Raw genomic sequence first — 17,407 nt, forward strand, 5'->3', positions numbered from 1 at the left:
TTAGAACCGAGAAGTTGTATGCCAAGTTCTCGAAATGCGAGTTCTGGTTGCACGAAGTGCAATTTCTTGGTCATATCATTAACGTCAACGGTATTCAAGTGGACCCCGCTAAGATTGAAGCTATTTCTAAGTGGGGGTCCCAAAGTCGCCAAACGATATCCAAAGTTTCTTGGGATTGGCTGGTTATTACCGTAGGTTCATCGAAAACTTTTCCCGAATCGCAGTTCCCTTAACTTCTTTGACTCGTAAAAACATCAAGTATGAATGGGGAGCAAAGTAACAAGAGGCGTTCGATATACTTAAACAAAAGCTTAACCAAGCTCCTATACTGGCTTTGCCAGAAGGTACCGAAGACTTTGTTGTCTTTAGTGATGCATCTCATTCCGGCTTGGGATGTGTGCTAATGCAACGAAAGAAAGTAATAGTCTACGCCTCTCGTCAACTCAAGGTACACGAAAAGAATTATGCAACTCACGATCTAGATTTAGGCGCCATAATCTTTGCACTTAAGATATGGAGGCACTATCTCTATGGAGTAAGATTTATCGTGTACACCGATCATAAAAGCTTAAAACACATCTTTGAACAAAAAGAGCTTAACATGCGCCAACGACGCTGGATGGAAACTCTAAACGACTACGACTATGAGATCGTTTATCACGAAGGTAAAGCCAACGTTGTGGCCGATGCCTTAAGTCGTAAAGAGCACGAAAAGCCAAAAAGAGTCCGAGCGTTGAGGTTAGAACTCCAAATAGACCTTATTGACCAAATCAAATCCGCTCAAACTCAAGCGATTAATGAAAACAAGATCTCCGACGAAAAACGTAACAACACCATTGATTCGCTTGTCAAGGGTGACGATTGTACCCTTAGAATGGGAAATCGGATTTGGGTACCAATCATTGGGGACTTGCGTGAGAAAATCGTGAATGAAGCCCACAAATCCAAGTACATGATGCACCCCGGAAGTGACAAAATGTATCAAAATCTTAAGTCAAACTACTGGTGGAATGGGATGAAAAAGGACATCGCTTCGCATGTTGCGAAATGTCTAACGTGTTTGAAAGTCAAAGCTGAACACCAAAAGCCTTTGGGATTGCTTCAACAACCCGAACTTCTGATGTGTGTGTGTGCGGCTTGTATAAAATATGATAGGGTGGGATGATTTGCTTTTGCCCAAGATCGTGTTTTAAATTTATAAAATTGATTTCTACAGAGACTAAGCACACACAAAATAGGCAAGTGTACCTATCGTATATGTAGAATAGTATTGGTAAGAACCAAGTATCAATCCGTGGACACAAATGTTTCTAATGATAAATCTTTGTTTTACTTTAATTCGAGGTTTTAATCATTTTGGGGTTAATTTTTGAACTTTTTATAAAATATAAAAACTTATATATAATATATAGGTGACCAAGATAAGAAATTCTAAACGAGTTGTTCAATTATGCGAAGGGTACCATCTAAGATCAAGAATCCACTCCATTTTAGCATTGATAATTAATATTTAAACATGTGGTAAACTTGTCGTAGCAATATATGATAGATAGCTCCTTAAACCTTAAGTGAGCATCTTTGGCACTAAGGAGATAACATGCGTATTTTAAGGTCCATCCTTTCCTAATTTCTGCCATCTCAATGATGTCAATTTAAGTTGGCAAGTAGTTTCGTAAAGTAGAAAGATTAGGATTGACTTCGATTTCTCAAATACCAATTCTAACAACTTCGGGTGGTTGTAGTTAACTCACACAGCCTCCCCTTGGTTGATTTATGTAGGTTATAATTACACATTCCATTAACATATGATTTCTTTAACTAGCATGATATCCTAGGCAAAGCCATTTTCGGATTACCAAGACTTAGAGAAATACATCATAACTTATATCTCATAATTTCTAAGTATAATATAAGGATCCGTGTTTCGATAATGTATCAAAGTATTTCTATCTTTCAAGAACATGAATCGATCATGAACGATTGCCAATAGAATTGACAACCATCAACTTTGAATTAGTGATTTAAGATGGTGAAACATTTCTCATCAAAAGATAATTGTAATATAACCATGTACTTTACTAGACTACACCACATGTTTTGTATAATTATCAAGTAAAACAAAGCTTCTTCATAGATTTTAGATGGTAAAAGGAGTTTAGCTCATAATGAGCATGATGATAAACATTAAGATGAATGATGATAACAAATACATGATTGAACTTGGAATGATCTAACCAAATGTAGATGAATCTTCCTTCTTAATGATGTTGATGATGGTTGATGATGATGGTTGATGGTGATGACCTCCAAGCCTTCAAACTCTTCACTAAACCTTCTATGTGAGTGTTATTGTGTGTTTTTATAAGAGAGAATCGGATAGAAATCTTTTCAAGGCACACTTAATGAATGCAACATGAGCCACTATTTATAGGCAATCTGGATGGTGAGGCACGGCTCCGTGCATGATGAGCACGGCCCCGTGTATCTTTATGACATCTGCCAGATTTGTTTTTTTCTTTTATGTGAGGTGGAAACGGCCCCGTGGTTGGTAGGCACGGCCCCGTGCTTTTTTAGTGACATGTGCTCAATTCTTTTTGTCTTTTCTGTATTCTCGTCCACGGCCCCGTGCGTGATAAGCACGGCCCCGTGCTTTTGCTTCCAGATTTTGTCTTTTCTTATGTTAGAAGCATGGGGGAGTGTTTCTTGAGGCATGGGGGGCGTGTTTCTTCGTTTTCTTGTGTTTTCTTCTGTTTTTCTTTGTCTTTTCGCTTGTTTCTTTGTTTGGGGCTTGGTTTCACCTGAAATTATGTTTTATTATGATAAGTAGTCTTTTATGCTATGTTATTAGCTAGAAATTGCATTTTTTAGAGATTATTTGATGCCGAAAAGATGTATATTTATATGTACATCAAACATCCCCACACTTGAACATTGCTTGTCCTCAAGCAATCTTCTTATAAATATCCTCTAAAAAACAGCAAATTTAGGTTATAGCTATTCCTTAAGTGAGCTCCGAGAAGATGAAACAAAATAACCAATCTTTATGTTAGTGATAAATAAGAGAGAACTTTTGTTTTTATGAGCTTCCGTTTATGCAAAACGTCTCGTTCTCACAATGTTCACTAACACTCGGTTTTATATCTGATCATACATGTGATGTATGTATGTGAACACTCTTAGTCAAAATGCAACCGTAATAAATAAGCTTGTAACAAGTTCAAATCTCCACCTTTTTAAGGGTTGCATAGATCAGAAGGTAAAAAGGGGTTTCGGTTTAGTGTGAGTAGGGATTGGTATTTTGTGCTGGTTCAAAGTTTAATGGTAAATACAACTTCCACTGTTTGTCGGGAGTTTTGAGATGTCTTCAATGGTTAGCTCCTTTTTTCTTCGAGAGTTTTTTTTTATATTATATAACCATTATATACCTAATGACTCTTTTAAGGTCAGATCGTCAAGACCAGTTTTATCGAGGATGTGGATTAATTCTTCCTCAATCCTATTCTGAATATAACTTCCAACTCTAATGGATTGTTCGGCTTTGAGCCTAATAGCCCCCACCCTCATTAGTTCGGTATATTCATGCTGAGACTGAGTTTGACTTTTTCTACATCTTCCTTCGTGGGAACAGTTTCCGCAACCTAAACATCGTTCATATCTTTTTGCTCTTCTCTTCATTGCGTTTTTGGAAATTCCACATAATGGTGGCCTTCGTTCGTTTTGGTGCCACTTTTTCCTCACCTCATTGCTAAAGAGAAAGATTCACTCTCTAAGTTCTGGAGGAAACCTAGGTTTTGTGTAGTGTATGCAGCAAAGTAAATTGAAATCGAAAGAATGCATTTCCAGTTCTTTAGGGTCTGCCGGTAAAAGACCAATGTTGTATTTTACCGGTGAAAGTGGATAAGGTGATCGGATTTTTGGGTTTTGTAATTTGATAATGGGTTTGATGGAATTGTGTAGATATTACCTTCTTCTTTATACAACGTTTCATGCCGTCTTGAAATGAATAATTGAGACAAGTTCTAAATCACATGAAACATATGACTCACTCAAAGCTTCCGAAAAAATTATTTATATGGCATGAGGTTTATCTCACAGTAACGGAGGAATTGGGTATTAACGCCATATTTTGCATAAATTTATTCTCAATATTACATAACTTCTTTTACTTTTTCACTTTTATAGTGATTGGTTGTTTGCAAAAAAAATTTTCTTGGTTTTCTCTTTAGGTTTTTAAGTAATCTTTGTTTTACTGCAAAAATATTTGTTTTAGAGAATTTTTATAATTAGTTGGACAAACAATTTGGTCAAGTAATTCCCCTCCCCACACTTGAATCTCACATTGTCCTCAATGTGACAAGATTCATGAAAATATAAAAATTCTAATTAAGTATTATGGGTTAAAATGGAGAGTTACTTCCCTACGGGTTAATGAAATTTTGACAGAGCGTCCCCTGTTTTTCGTCCGTTTTCCAGTTTTTGTACCTGTATAATAAAAAACTGCACACATCCACAAACAACCAAGCATAAACTGCTGAAAATTGGGTATGGAATCATCCATCCCTTGCCCTACTGGGCTAAATTAGTACCTAGCATAATGTCTTTGGCTCCCCCGGCCATAGAAATATCCAAACCAACATAAAAATAAACAAACAAGTACGACGAAAAGTAAATTGTTTAGAACACACATAATAAGTTCATAAAATACTACCAACCCGTGCCCGTGCCTGACCTACCAGTGCCGCCAGTCATCAGTTACCCGCATCCGGGTCAAATGGTCCCCACTGCCTGTCCATGCTCGGCTTCCATCTCCATATGTGCCTCTAAGCTATCTTGTCGTTCGTCCTCCATCATCATCTCCAACTGGCTTTCCGGGTCCCGAATGTCGCCTCGGCTGTCAATGAACCTCCACATTTCTGGTCTTACACTAAATATTTGAGCTATCTGCAATTTGTAACAGAGTTTGAGGTTAAGAGCAATAGGTTTTGGGCTTTATGTTCCTTCCCTGTCCACGTGATAAGCTTCGTAAAGCTTGTAAATCCATGCACCGCCGAAGAGTGGGGTACTTGGACATTCAGCGGTTGCATTTGTCTTGAAGAGTTGACAGAAGAGGTGAGTGATGTTGCAAGCAACTTCATTCCTTATACAGTAAAGTGCCCACAGAGCCCGTAAATTCACCAGTCCATTATTTTTCTTGCGTGCTGTTATCGTCTTGCTTAGCAGCTGGTGAATGTATTTCATCAGTGGATCTCGTAAGGCTGTGTTGCTTGAAACATTGACGTGGTTTGTTTCATCCTTGAAACCTAACAATTCCCATACTCGTGCTTGTGTATCCCCAATCTCATTACTGTCTTCTTTTTCAAATGCTATCTTTGCATGGGCCCGGATCTCTCGTTCTGTTTCTTCTTTCGTGTAAATTCTTATATCGATCCCAAGTTAGGTAAGAGATGTTGTGCGCCATTTACCTCCACATCGGAACTCAATGGCATCTTCGTCCCACATATCCAAATTATTCTTCTTTATGTTAAAGGATGCCAAGAATTCCCTTGTTAGTTCTGTTACCGCCTCCCCTGTTTGCTCAAACACCTTCTTCCACGGCATGGTCACAAATGTGTTGTATCTGTTCCATTGATTAACCGTGTGTAGGGTTTCTTGGCAAGCATAGAAATTTGGTTCAGGGATTCTTTTGTTTAAGTGGCGTAGCCTTGCATTTGCTTGTCAGTCTCTTGTATCAAATCCGGTAAAGACTAAAAATGCATGAACGTCTTCCCCATACTCAGCCATCTGCAATTTACACTTAAATTAGTCAAAACTCACGGAAAATTTTCATTTTGCTGAAACAGAAAGCAAATCACGACGGCGTGCTTTCAGAAGCACGGTACCGTGCTGCTGCTTCTGGTTCAGTTCCTTTGATGTTTGACTTTTGGTTGACCACGACTCGTGTTGTTTCGGGTACGGCTCGTGTTTTTAATATCTATTTTTAACTTACTTAGACTCGAACCCTCGTCTCTAACCGGTTATATCCATTGGGTTTAATGGTAAGTTGGGTATTTATGTCAAAACCCAAAAACCCGAATTGTTTCTTTCAATTAAACCCTAACCATTCAACATTCAACAATATATTCATCATAATCAAGCATAATAACCCATACCCTTTTCGGGTTTTGACCCGATTTGGTCGATTTGAACAATTCTAGGGTTAATCTAAACCTAGAATGATGAATTTGGACAATACAATTGTTAAATTAACATACCTTAGGTTTAGAATTGGTGAATTGATGAAGAAATTAGCAAAACAATTGAAGGTAGGCGGTTTTCAGTTCAGAATGCAGTGAAAAATAGGGTTGGTTGTGTGAGAAAGTTATTTTATTAAGTAAAAACTCATAACTGCTGTTTGACCAAAAACACGGCCCCGTGCATTAAGAAGCACGGTACCGTGCTGCGTAGTGCAGACATATTGTTTTGTTTATTTGTTGAGCTGGTTTGTTTTTAACTGGGTTTTTATTTTCTGGTTATTTTAAACTTGGTAATTTAAACATCCTAATTCTCATTAAAACATAAAACTGAAAACATAATTAAAGATAGATTAAATGAAAAGTACAACAATTCTCGGGTCCTAACACATAGTACTAGCGGGAACAACTTAAACATGAAACAAATTCAGAACTTTAACAGTCACCACTCCCGAAAAAGTCCTGGATGTGTGGTGGTGCTCGCTTGGCTTCCAAAAGTTCGTCAAGATTTTTGTTGAGCATGACGATTTCTCGGTTGAGAAAGTTAAGTTTGGAAGTCACATCCTTGTGGTGTCCATCCACAACATGGAAGTTTTCGAACCTAAGCAGGTCGACTTTGTTAATTAACTCGACTACTCGAGCTTCGGTTTGCATGTTGCTCTCAACTTGATCTCTTACGATGCATTGGAGTCGCATGACTTGTTCCCCGAGGAAGGAAGATTCATGTTGTTTCCCCTTTTTCACTGGCTTCCATTCATCCCGTTTTCCTTCCATTTAGGTAGTTTTTGTTTGGTGTGAATGGAATAGTGAATTTATGCATGCATTATATAGAGACTGGAAAGTTGAACACGGCACCGTGTTTTTGGAAGCACGACCCTGTGCTGCTATAGGAATAAATGTTTCTGAGTCAGAGAATTGTACGGAGTCAGCGCGTATCATGCTGAAGATTCTGGGGTGACCACGGCGTCGTGCTTAGGAAAGCACGGCCCGTGCATTTTGTCACAGTGATTTTTCTTTTAAATTTTCAACATGATTCAAGATCCGGAATTTTTAGAATGACGTTTATTGTGATAATTTGGAAGTTTGGTCATCTAAAAATTACTTTTCATTAAATAAAGATCCTAGAACAGTTTCGGGATAAGCTCGGGTTTCCTACGAAAAGAAAATAATCTGGTTAAGCCCGAAGTCCTAAGACATTGTGCTTAATACACTTGTTTACACATAAAAGCATAAAATTAAGTTTCCTAGAGCTCCTCGAAATGCTCTCCTCCTCCGAATGGTCCTGGTGGTGGAAAATACATGAAACCGAGAACTTGAAACTGGAGTTGCTCGTTGATGTCTCGGAGTTCCATTTTCACGTTTTCCACTGATTGGGTGAGTTGCACGAGATGCATCTCCGCAAGGAGATTCATTTTGGTGAGTTCTTTCACGAGTTCTTGAAGCTTCAAGAGAAGCTCGGTTTTGGAAACATGGCGGACATCGTTTCTCGGATGTCGGGAAACGGGAATTGCTTCATTCATCAAAGTTGGCATGCTGAATTTCCAGAGGTTTTTGGTTTTGGTTTTGGTTTGTGCAAGAAATGCAATGACACAAGGTGCCTTTTATAACCAAACAGGAAACCAAGCACGTCACCGTGCTTTTGGAAGCACACCCCCGTGTTTTTGTTTTGACAATTCTGTTACAAGCCAGTCTGACTTGGATTTTTGCAGCGTAGATGTCGGCCCGCATTTTTAGGCACGGGACCGTGCTTTTGAGAGCACGCCCCCGTGATTTTTATATTATATATATATATATATATATATATATATTTTACAAGGCCTAGTTTTGAGAAGGTCTTGGCCAGACCTTATTTCCCTAATTTCTTTAATCAAGAAGTTTGGAGGGTTAATACCTCCAACACTTCTTTAAGTGGACCGTCGATATATGGTTTTAATCGATGTCCATTTACCTTGAACTTTTGGCCGGTTGAATTTGAAATTTCGATGGTTCCGTAGTCAAAAACTGTTTCAACTACGTATGGACCTGTCCATTGGGATTTTAGTTTTCCTGGGAAAAGACGTAAACGAGCGTTGAATAACAGTACACGATCGCCAGTTTGAAATTTTTTATTTCCTTTTAAATGAGCGTCGTGTATGCGTTTAGTCTTCTCCTTGTAGGACCAGGAATTTTCAGAGGCCATCGTTCTTAGTTCCTCGAGCTCACGAATTTGATCTTCCCGGTTTGCTCCGGCGGACGTTAGATCAAAATTCATTGCTCTAAGGGCCCAGTAGGCTTTGTGATCTAATTCTACTGGTAGATGACATGCCTTCCCGTAAACGAGCTTGAAGGGTGTCGTTCATATGGGAGTTTTGTAAGCCGTCCCGAGGGCCCACAATGCGTCATCTAATTTTTCTGCCCAATTTTTGCAATTCATCCCCGCACTTCTTTCCAAAATTCTCTTAATTCCTCGATTTGAGACTTCTACCTGCCCACTGGTCTGCGGGTGATATGTTGTTGCCAGTCGGTGATGGACCCCATATCATGCTAAGACCTTGTCCATCAGGGTGTTACAGAAGTGAGTACCTCTGTCGTTGATGAGAGCTTTTGGAGTACCGAATCTTGAGAATAACTTTTTCATAAATCTTACAACTACTCGAGCATCGTTGGTGGGAAGAGCTTATACTTCTACCCATTTAGATACGTAGTCGACTGCTACCGGGATGTATTTATTTCCGAATGAGTTAGGAAATGACCCCATGAAATCTATCCCCCATACATCAAAGATTTCACAAATTTGAATGCCCTTTTGAGCCATCTCATTTTTTGATGAGATGTTCCCGGCTCTTTGACAAGCATCGCATGCTTGAATCAAAGCATGTGTATCTTTGCATATAGTGGGCCAAAAAAATCCTGCATCAAACACTTTTCTAACCGTAGTGGCGGTACCGTGGTGCCCACCAGTAGGTCCTTCATGACAGTGTTTGAGAATGTCTAAGGCCTCCTTGCCTGCTATGCACCTACGAATGACTTGATCCGCACCTATCCTAAATACGTATGGATCGTCCCAGAAGTAAAACTTAAGGTCGGAGAAGAATTTCTTCCGCTGTTGATGGGTAAGCCCTTTTCTGAGGATCCTACAAGCTAAGTAATTTACGAAGTCGGTATACCAAGGATGTTTTTGTGAAGTTCCTCAGGAGTTGGACATTCTAAACGTGAAAGGTGGTCTGCGGCTACATTTTCTGCTCCCTTCTTGTCTTTAACTTTGATGTCGAATTCTTGGAGTAGTAGGATCCACCGGATGAGTCTAGGTTTGGCATCTTGTTTGTTGAATAGGTATCGTATTGCGGCATGATCGGTGTAAACTATGGTTTTTGAAAGAACTAAGTATGATCTAAATTTTTCAAAGGCAAAGACTACTGCTAGTAACTCTTTTTCTGTTGTGGTGTAATTCTCTTGTGCAACGTTAAGAGTTTTACTGGCATAGTAAATTGGGTGAAAGTGTTTTTCTTTGCGTTGTCCGAGTACGGCTCCAACTGCAAAGTCACTTGCATCTCTCATGATTTCGAATGGAAGGGTTCAATCGGGTGTGGTCATGATTGGTGCATTGACAAGTTTGTTGTTGAAACCCGTTACGGATCTAGCCGCTATGATACATCGATTATACAATACGAATCTAAACGTTAAATTATTACTTTATTGATAAATATGGAAGAATATATTATGGTGGATGGAAATAACTTATGGAGAGCATAATTTAGATCTAGATCTCTCTTTTAAATATGTACACCTACAAATGAGCATGAATATGCCTATTTATAGGCCAAAGCACCAATTCGTTAATTTAGTCTAATTCGTTATATCTTCATAACGAATTAGACTCCATTCGTTATGATTCCATAACGAGTGATGATAACTTAACGAACCAGCCTCCATTCGTTATATTACATAACGAATGGGCTTATAAACTTAACGAACTAGCTCTCATTCGTTATGCTACCATAACGAATGAGCTTATACCTTAACGAACTAGCCTAGCATATAACGAATGGACCTCATTCGCTATACAAACCATAGCGAATTGGCCATTTACAATAAATAAACAATCTAGACTATGTATAACTTATTCGAATGCTACGGACAACCATTTCGTGCACTAACAGACACCCCCTTTTCCGTAGCTATCGAATACTTTAATCTTGAATACTTTAACTGCAAATCACCAGTCACAAACCGTGCACTAACATTTGTCTTTTAGTGTATTGAATGACTCAACACATTCCTCGGAGAAGACAAATGGTGCGTCTTTCTCTAGAAGTTTGGTCATAGGTCTTGAGATTTTTGAGAAATCTTTTATGAAGCGGCGGTAGAAACCTGCGTGACCTAGAAAACTTCTAATGGCTTTGACTGAAGTTGGTGGCGGAAGTTTGGATATGGTTTCTATTTTGGCCCTATCAACCTCTAGTCCGTTTTGAGAAATCTTGTGTCCTAGAACAATGCCTTCCTTTACCATAAAGTGACATTTTACCCAGTTGAGCACTAGATTTACTTCTTCACACCTAGCTAACATTTTGTCTAAGTTTTTTAGACAATGATCGAAGGAGTCTCCAAAGACTGAGAAGTCGTCCATGAAAAACTCTATATGAAAACCTCCATAGAGTTTTCGATCATTTCATGAAAGATGGCCACCATGCAACGTTGGAAGGTGGCTGGAGCATTACATAGTCCAAATGGCATTCTTCCGTAGGCGAAGGTTCCGTATGGACATGTAAAAGTAGTTTTCTCCTGATCTTCAAGAGCAAGGGGAATCTGAAAGTATCCGGAAAATCCATCAAGAAAACAGTAGAACATTTTTCCAGATAATCGTTCGAGCATTTGATCTATGAAAGGAAGTGGAAAATGATCTTTTCTTGTGGCATCATTAAGCTTCCGGTAATCAATGCAAACTCGTCAGCCTGTAATGGTTCTCATTGGTATTAGTTCGTCCATCTCGTTCATTACGACCGTCATTCCTCCCTTCTTGGGTACTACCTGAACAGGACTAACCCAAGGTGAATCCGAGATTGGGTAGATTAATCCGACATCAAGTAGTTTTATTACTTCCTTCTTCACCACATCTTGCATGTTTGGATTGAGACGTCTTTGATGTTGGACCACGGGTTTGTATTCTTCTTCCATGAGAATTTTGTGAGTAAAAAAGGAAGGACTGATGCCCTTGATATCCATGATCTTCCATGCGATAGCTTTTTTATGGTTTTTGAGAACCTTAAGAAGTTCGTCTTTCTCTTCTTTAGAAAGGTGAGATGAAATAATTACTGGGAGTTGAGAATCATTCTCTAGAAAGGCGTATTCGAGATTTTTGGTAGTTCTTTTAACTCTAAGGCTGGTGGCTCTTCGATTGATGGTTTTGATTTTTCATTGTTTTCAATGATTTCGCATATCATTTCTGATTCTTCTTGGTGGTTATTATTGAAATTTTCGTTCTCTAAAATGGGTTTGTTGAGTGTTTTGTCTAAGAATTGTGTTTCTAAGGGAGTGTTGATGGAGGAATCTCGCATATAGCAACTCACGATGGAGTCTATGATGTCAACACAATATAAAGTGTCATCGTGTTGTTGTAGATATTGCATAGATTTTCCTATGTCAAAAGTGATTGCCTCGTCATTGACCCTGAGAGTGAGTTTACAGGTGCAAACATCAATGATAGCTTTTACGGTGGCTAAAAAGGGTCTTCCTAAAATCAGAGGTACACTTTTTTCTTCCTCCATGTCTAGAATCACAAAATCTACTGGGAAAACAAACTTGTCAATTTTGACAAGCATGTTTTCAACAATGCCCGAGGATATTTAACGGATCGGTCAGCTAACTGAATGCTCATGCGGGTGGGTTTTGGTTCTCCTATCCCTAGTTTTGCAAAAACCGCATAAGGCATTAAATTAATACTAGCTCCTAGGTCAGCCAGGGCATTGCTAACAGATAAATTTCCTATGAAACAAGGGATAGTAAAGCTCCATGGATCGGTCATCTTCGTCGGTAGCTTGCTTTGGAGGACAGCTGAACATTCTTTACTCAAGGTGACATGCGAGAGCTCCTCCAGCTTCCTTTTGTTGGTCAGCACTTCTTTGAGAAATTTTGCATAGTTTGGCATTTGAGAAATGGCTTCGACGAAAGGGATATTGATGTGGAGTTGTTTGAAGATTTCTAAATACTTCCCATACTGAGCTTCCAATCTCTCCTGTTTCAGCCGTCCAGGGTATGGAATACGTGGAACATAAGTTCAGACTGGTTCCTTAGGTTGTACAGTGCCTATAGGGATCAGTCTTTCCTGCGTTTTCTCAGGGGATTCCTTCTCCATAACTGGTTCTGAAGTTGGTGAGACAATAGTGGTTGTGCCACTTCTTAATGTAACAGTGTTGGCTGCTGCATTTGGGTTTGTTATTGTGTTGCTTGGAAGAGCGTCGGGTGGTCTTTCGGATAATTTTCGGGCAATTTGTCCGATTTGGGTTTCTAGGTTCTGAAGTGATGCTTGTTGACTTTTGAGATCGGCTTCATGTTTTAATAATACTCCGCTGATATCAACAGCTCTTGAGTCGGCTTTCTTTTCTGCTTCATTTGTTTTGGTTATGAGTTGGATTAACATCTCTTCGATCTTTGAGTAGCTCGGGTTTTGATGGTTACTAGAACTTTGATCTTGGAATTGAGGTTTAGGCTGGAAGAATTGATTTATCGGTCTTTTTTTGAATTCGGGTAAGGGTTGAGTGTTGCCTCCGTCTTTCCAGCTGAAATTCGGGTGGTTTCTCCATCCTGGATTGTAGTTGTTGCTGAAAGCGTTGTTTTGGTTTTTGATAGCTCGGCTTGAAGTTGTTCGAAAATTTTAGAAAGGGCTTCAAGCTGTGTTGTGACAAGAGTGTTGGAATCAACGTGGTGTATTCCTTTATGGGTAGGTGTAAATCTTGGTGGGTTGTAAGTGAAACTTTTCTTTGCGGCCTTCTCCAGGACTTCAAATGCTTCGTTAGGTGATTTGGATCCCAGGTCTCCACCAGCTATCTGGTCGATGGCCTGTTTGTTTTGACTGGATTGTGTGTCAAAGAAAGTTTGAACTTGTAACCATACGCTCAGTCCATGATGTGGGCATCTTCTTAGAAGACTTTTGTATCTTTCCCATGTTGCATGTAACGATTCATCATCATCGGTCCGGAATCCGGTAATGCTGGCTCGGTATTTGGCAGTTTTATCGGGCGGAAAATATTTGAGGAGAAACTGTTCAACCATCTGGTCCCAAGTGGTGATGGAACCAGAAGAAAGAGATTCTATCCATTCTAGGGCTTGTCCCCTTAGAGAGAAAGGAAAGAGTTTGAGTTTGATTTGATCTTCTGAACAGTTTTGGATTTTAAAGGTTCCGCAGATTCGTAAGAATCGGGATATGTGAGAAAGAGGGTCTTCGTCGAGGAGACCATGAAATTGAACTGAATTTTCCACCATATGAATGGTGCTTGATTTGATTTCGAAATTTTCGGTGATTTCGGGTGGAGCCACTCCATTGCCGTAGCCTTCGAGAGTTGGCTTGGCATACTGGCTCATGTTCGACTCATTGTTCTGGGCCGCCATCATTTCTTCGGTTTGATTTTCTCCTGATGTGTTGGCGTCTACAGATTCGTCTTTGATTGCTTCGGTGGTTTCTGTGGTCCGTTTACGAGTTCGTCGACGAAAGAGTCGTTCCGATTCAGAAATTGGAGAAACAAGCTCAGGCTCAAAAGTAGAGGACATACATGGGACTAAATCAAAAGTAAACTAAAGTGAAAGTTAGCTAAAGTTAGTCTAAAAGGTTAGTCTAATATTAAGCTACAAGTTAAGTTAAGCTACTTTAAACTAAACTAAGGTCTAAATTAATTAAAGTAAGGTAAGGTAAAAAAAATTAGGCTAGCCGTAAAATTATATATTTTAACATTTAGTAAAAATATAATAAAATAAGATAAAATAAAATAAAAGTTAAAAATTTGTACAATTATGAACAATGATTAAATTAAAACTTGGATCGTTCTTAGAAAGGTACCGTGTTCCCCGACAACGGTGCCAAAAACTTTGATGTGCGTGTGCGCGGCTTGTATAAAATATGATAGGATGGGATGATTTGCTTTTGCACAAGATCGTGTTTTAAATTTATAAAATTGATTTCTACAGAGACTAAACACACACAAAATAGGCAAGTGTACCTATCGTATATGTAGAATAGTATTGGTAAGAACCAAGTATCAATCCGTGGACACAAATGTGTCTAATGATAAATCTTTGTTTTACTTTAATTCGAGGTTTTAATCATTTTGGGGTTAATTTTTGAACTTTTTATAAAATATAAAAACTTATATATAATATATAGGTGACCAAGATAAGAAATTCTAAACGAGTTGTTCAATTATGCGAAGGGTACCATCTAAGATCAAGAATCCACTCCATTTTAGCATTGATAATTAATATTTAAACATGTGGTAAACTTGTCGTAGCAATATATGATAGATAGCTCCTTAAACCTTAAGTGAGCATCTTTGGCACTAAGGAGATAACATGCGCATTTTAAGGTCCATCCTTTCCTAATTTCTGCCATCTCAATGATGTCAATTTAAGTTGGCAAGTAGTTTCGTAAAGTAGAAAGATTAGGATTGACTTCGATTTCTCAAATACCAATTCTAACAACTTCGGGTGGTTGTAGTTAACTCACACAGCCTCCCCTTGGTTGATTTATGTAGGTTATAATTACACATTCCATTAACATATGATTTCTTTAACTAGCATGATATCCTAGGCAAAGCCATTTTCGGATTACCAAGACTTAGAGAAATACATCATAACTTATATCTCATAATTTCTAAGTATAATATAAGGATCCGTGTTTCGATAATGTATCAAAGTATTTCTATCTTTCAAGAACATGAATCGATCATGAACGATTGCCAATAGAATTGACAACCATCAACTTTGAATTAGTGATTTAAGATGGTGAAACATTTCTCATCAAAAGATAATTGTAATATAACCATGTACTTTACTAGACTACACCACATGTTTTGTATAATTATCAAGTAAAACAAAGCTTCTTCATAGATTTTAGATGGTAAAAGGAGTTTAGCTCATAATGAGTATGATGATAAACATTAAGATGAATGATGATAACAAATACATGATTGAACTTGGAATGATCTAACCAAATGTAGATGAATCTTCCTTCTTAATGATGTTGATGATGGTTGATGATGATGGTTGATGGTGATGACCTCCAAGCCTTCAACTCTTCACTAAACCTTCTATGTGAGTGTTAGTGTGTGTTTTATAAGAGAGAATCGGATAGAAATCTTTTCAAGGCACACTTAATGAATGCAACATGAGCCACTATTTATAGGCAATCTGGATGGTGAGGCACGGCTCCGTGCATGATGAGCACGGCCCCGTGTATCTTTATGACATGTGCCAGATTTGTTTTTTCTTTTATGTGAGGTGGCAACGGCCCCGTGGTTGGTAGGCAGGGCCCCGTGTTTTTTAGTGACATGTGCTCAATTCTTTTTGTCTTTTCTGTATTCTCGTCCACGGCCCCGTGCTTTTTTAGTGACATGTGCTCAATTCTTTTTGTCTTTTCTGTATTCTCGTCCACAACCCCGTGCGTGATAAGCACGGCCCCATGCTTTTGCTTCCAGATTTTGTCTTTTCTTATGTTAGAAGCATGGGGGCGTGTTTCTTCATTTTCTTGTGTTTTCTTCTGTTTTTCTTCATCTTTTCGCTTGTTTCTTTGTTTTGGGGCTTGGTTTCACCTGAAATTATGTTTTATTATGATAAGTAGTCTTTTATGCTATGTTATTAGATAGAAATTGCAGTTTTTAGATATTATTTGATGCCGAAAAGATGTATATTTATATGTACATCAACTTCCCGTATGGAAGTGGGAGTTAATAACCATGGACTTCATAACCAAACTTCCAAAACAACTCGACAACATAATGCTATATGGATGATTGTGGATCGCTTAACAAAATCCGCACACTTCATTCCTATCAATGAGCCGTACTCAATGGATAGATTAGCACGTATCTATGTGAACAACATCGTTGCTTTACATGGAGTACCGCTATCTATTATTTCCGATCGAGATAGTCGTTTCACGTCTCATTTTTGGAAATGCTTCCAACAAGCACTCGGTACAAAATTAAACCTTAGCACTGCCTATCATCTGCAAACCGATGGGTAAAGCGAAAGGACAATTCAAACGTTGGAAGATATGCTCTGCGCTTGTGTGATAGATTTAGGTGGTAGTTGGGATGACAACTTACCCCTAATGGAATTTTCATATAATAATAGCTATCACTCGAGCATTCAAGCCGCACCATTCGAGGCGTTAGATGGTCGAAAATATAGAACGCCCGTGTGCTGGTCTGAAACTGGAGATAATCAATTGTCTGGACCCGAAATAGTCCAAGAAACCACCGAAAAAGTTATTCAAATCCGCGAACGACTTAAGACGGCACGTGATCGCCAAAAGAGTTACGCCGATGTCCGTCGTAAGCCGTTAGAGTTTCGTGTTGGTGAAAAAGTCTTATTAAAAGTCTCGCCATGGAAAGGCGTCGTACGTTTCGGCAAGAAAGGCAAACTAAGTCCTCGATTCGTTGGACCCTTCGAGGTACTCGAACGAATTGGTACCGTCGCATATCGTTTGCGACTACCCGAGGAAATGCAAGGGATACACGATGTATTTCATGTTTCGAATCTGCGTAAGTGTCTAGCCGACGAATCTCTTTCAATGCCCCTAAAAGATGTAGAAATTAACGAGAACTTAAAATTCATTGAAAGGCCAATTAAAATCGAAGATTCAAAAACAAAGAAACTTAAAAGACGAACCTTGAAAATCGTGAAAGTGAAATGGGATTCCCGACGAGGACCCGAGTATACTTGGGAACTCGAGTCCAAAATGAAAAAGAAATACCCCCACTTATTCTCGTAAGCAATCTCGAGGACGAGATTTATTTCAAGGTGGAGAGGATGTAGCATCACGTAAATCTCGAGCCAAAAATGTAAATAATCAAAGTTGAGGGACCAATTCTGCCGATTTCCAAACTCAAGGGGCAAAAATGGAAAATCTGATTTCTTGTCCTCTCGCGATACGCGACAGGACAAAAGATAAGCCCATCGGGTACCGCGATGTGGCTTGGTCAAACCTT

This window comes from Bidens hawaiensis, unplaced genomic scaffold (assembly GCF_021521415.1).
Source record: "Bidens hawaiensis isolate Kalapana, Puna unplaced genomic scaffold, B.hawaiensis_p1.1 tig00021494_1, whole genome shotgun sequence".
Classification (NCBI taxonomy): domain Eukaryota; kingdom Viridiplantae; phylum Streptophyta; class Magnoliopsida; order Asterales; family Asteraceae; genus Bidens; species Bidens hawaiensis.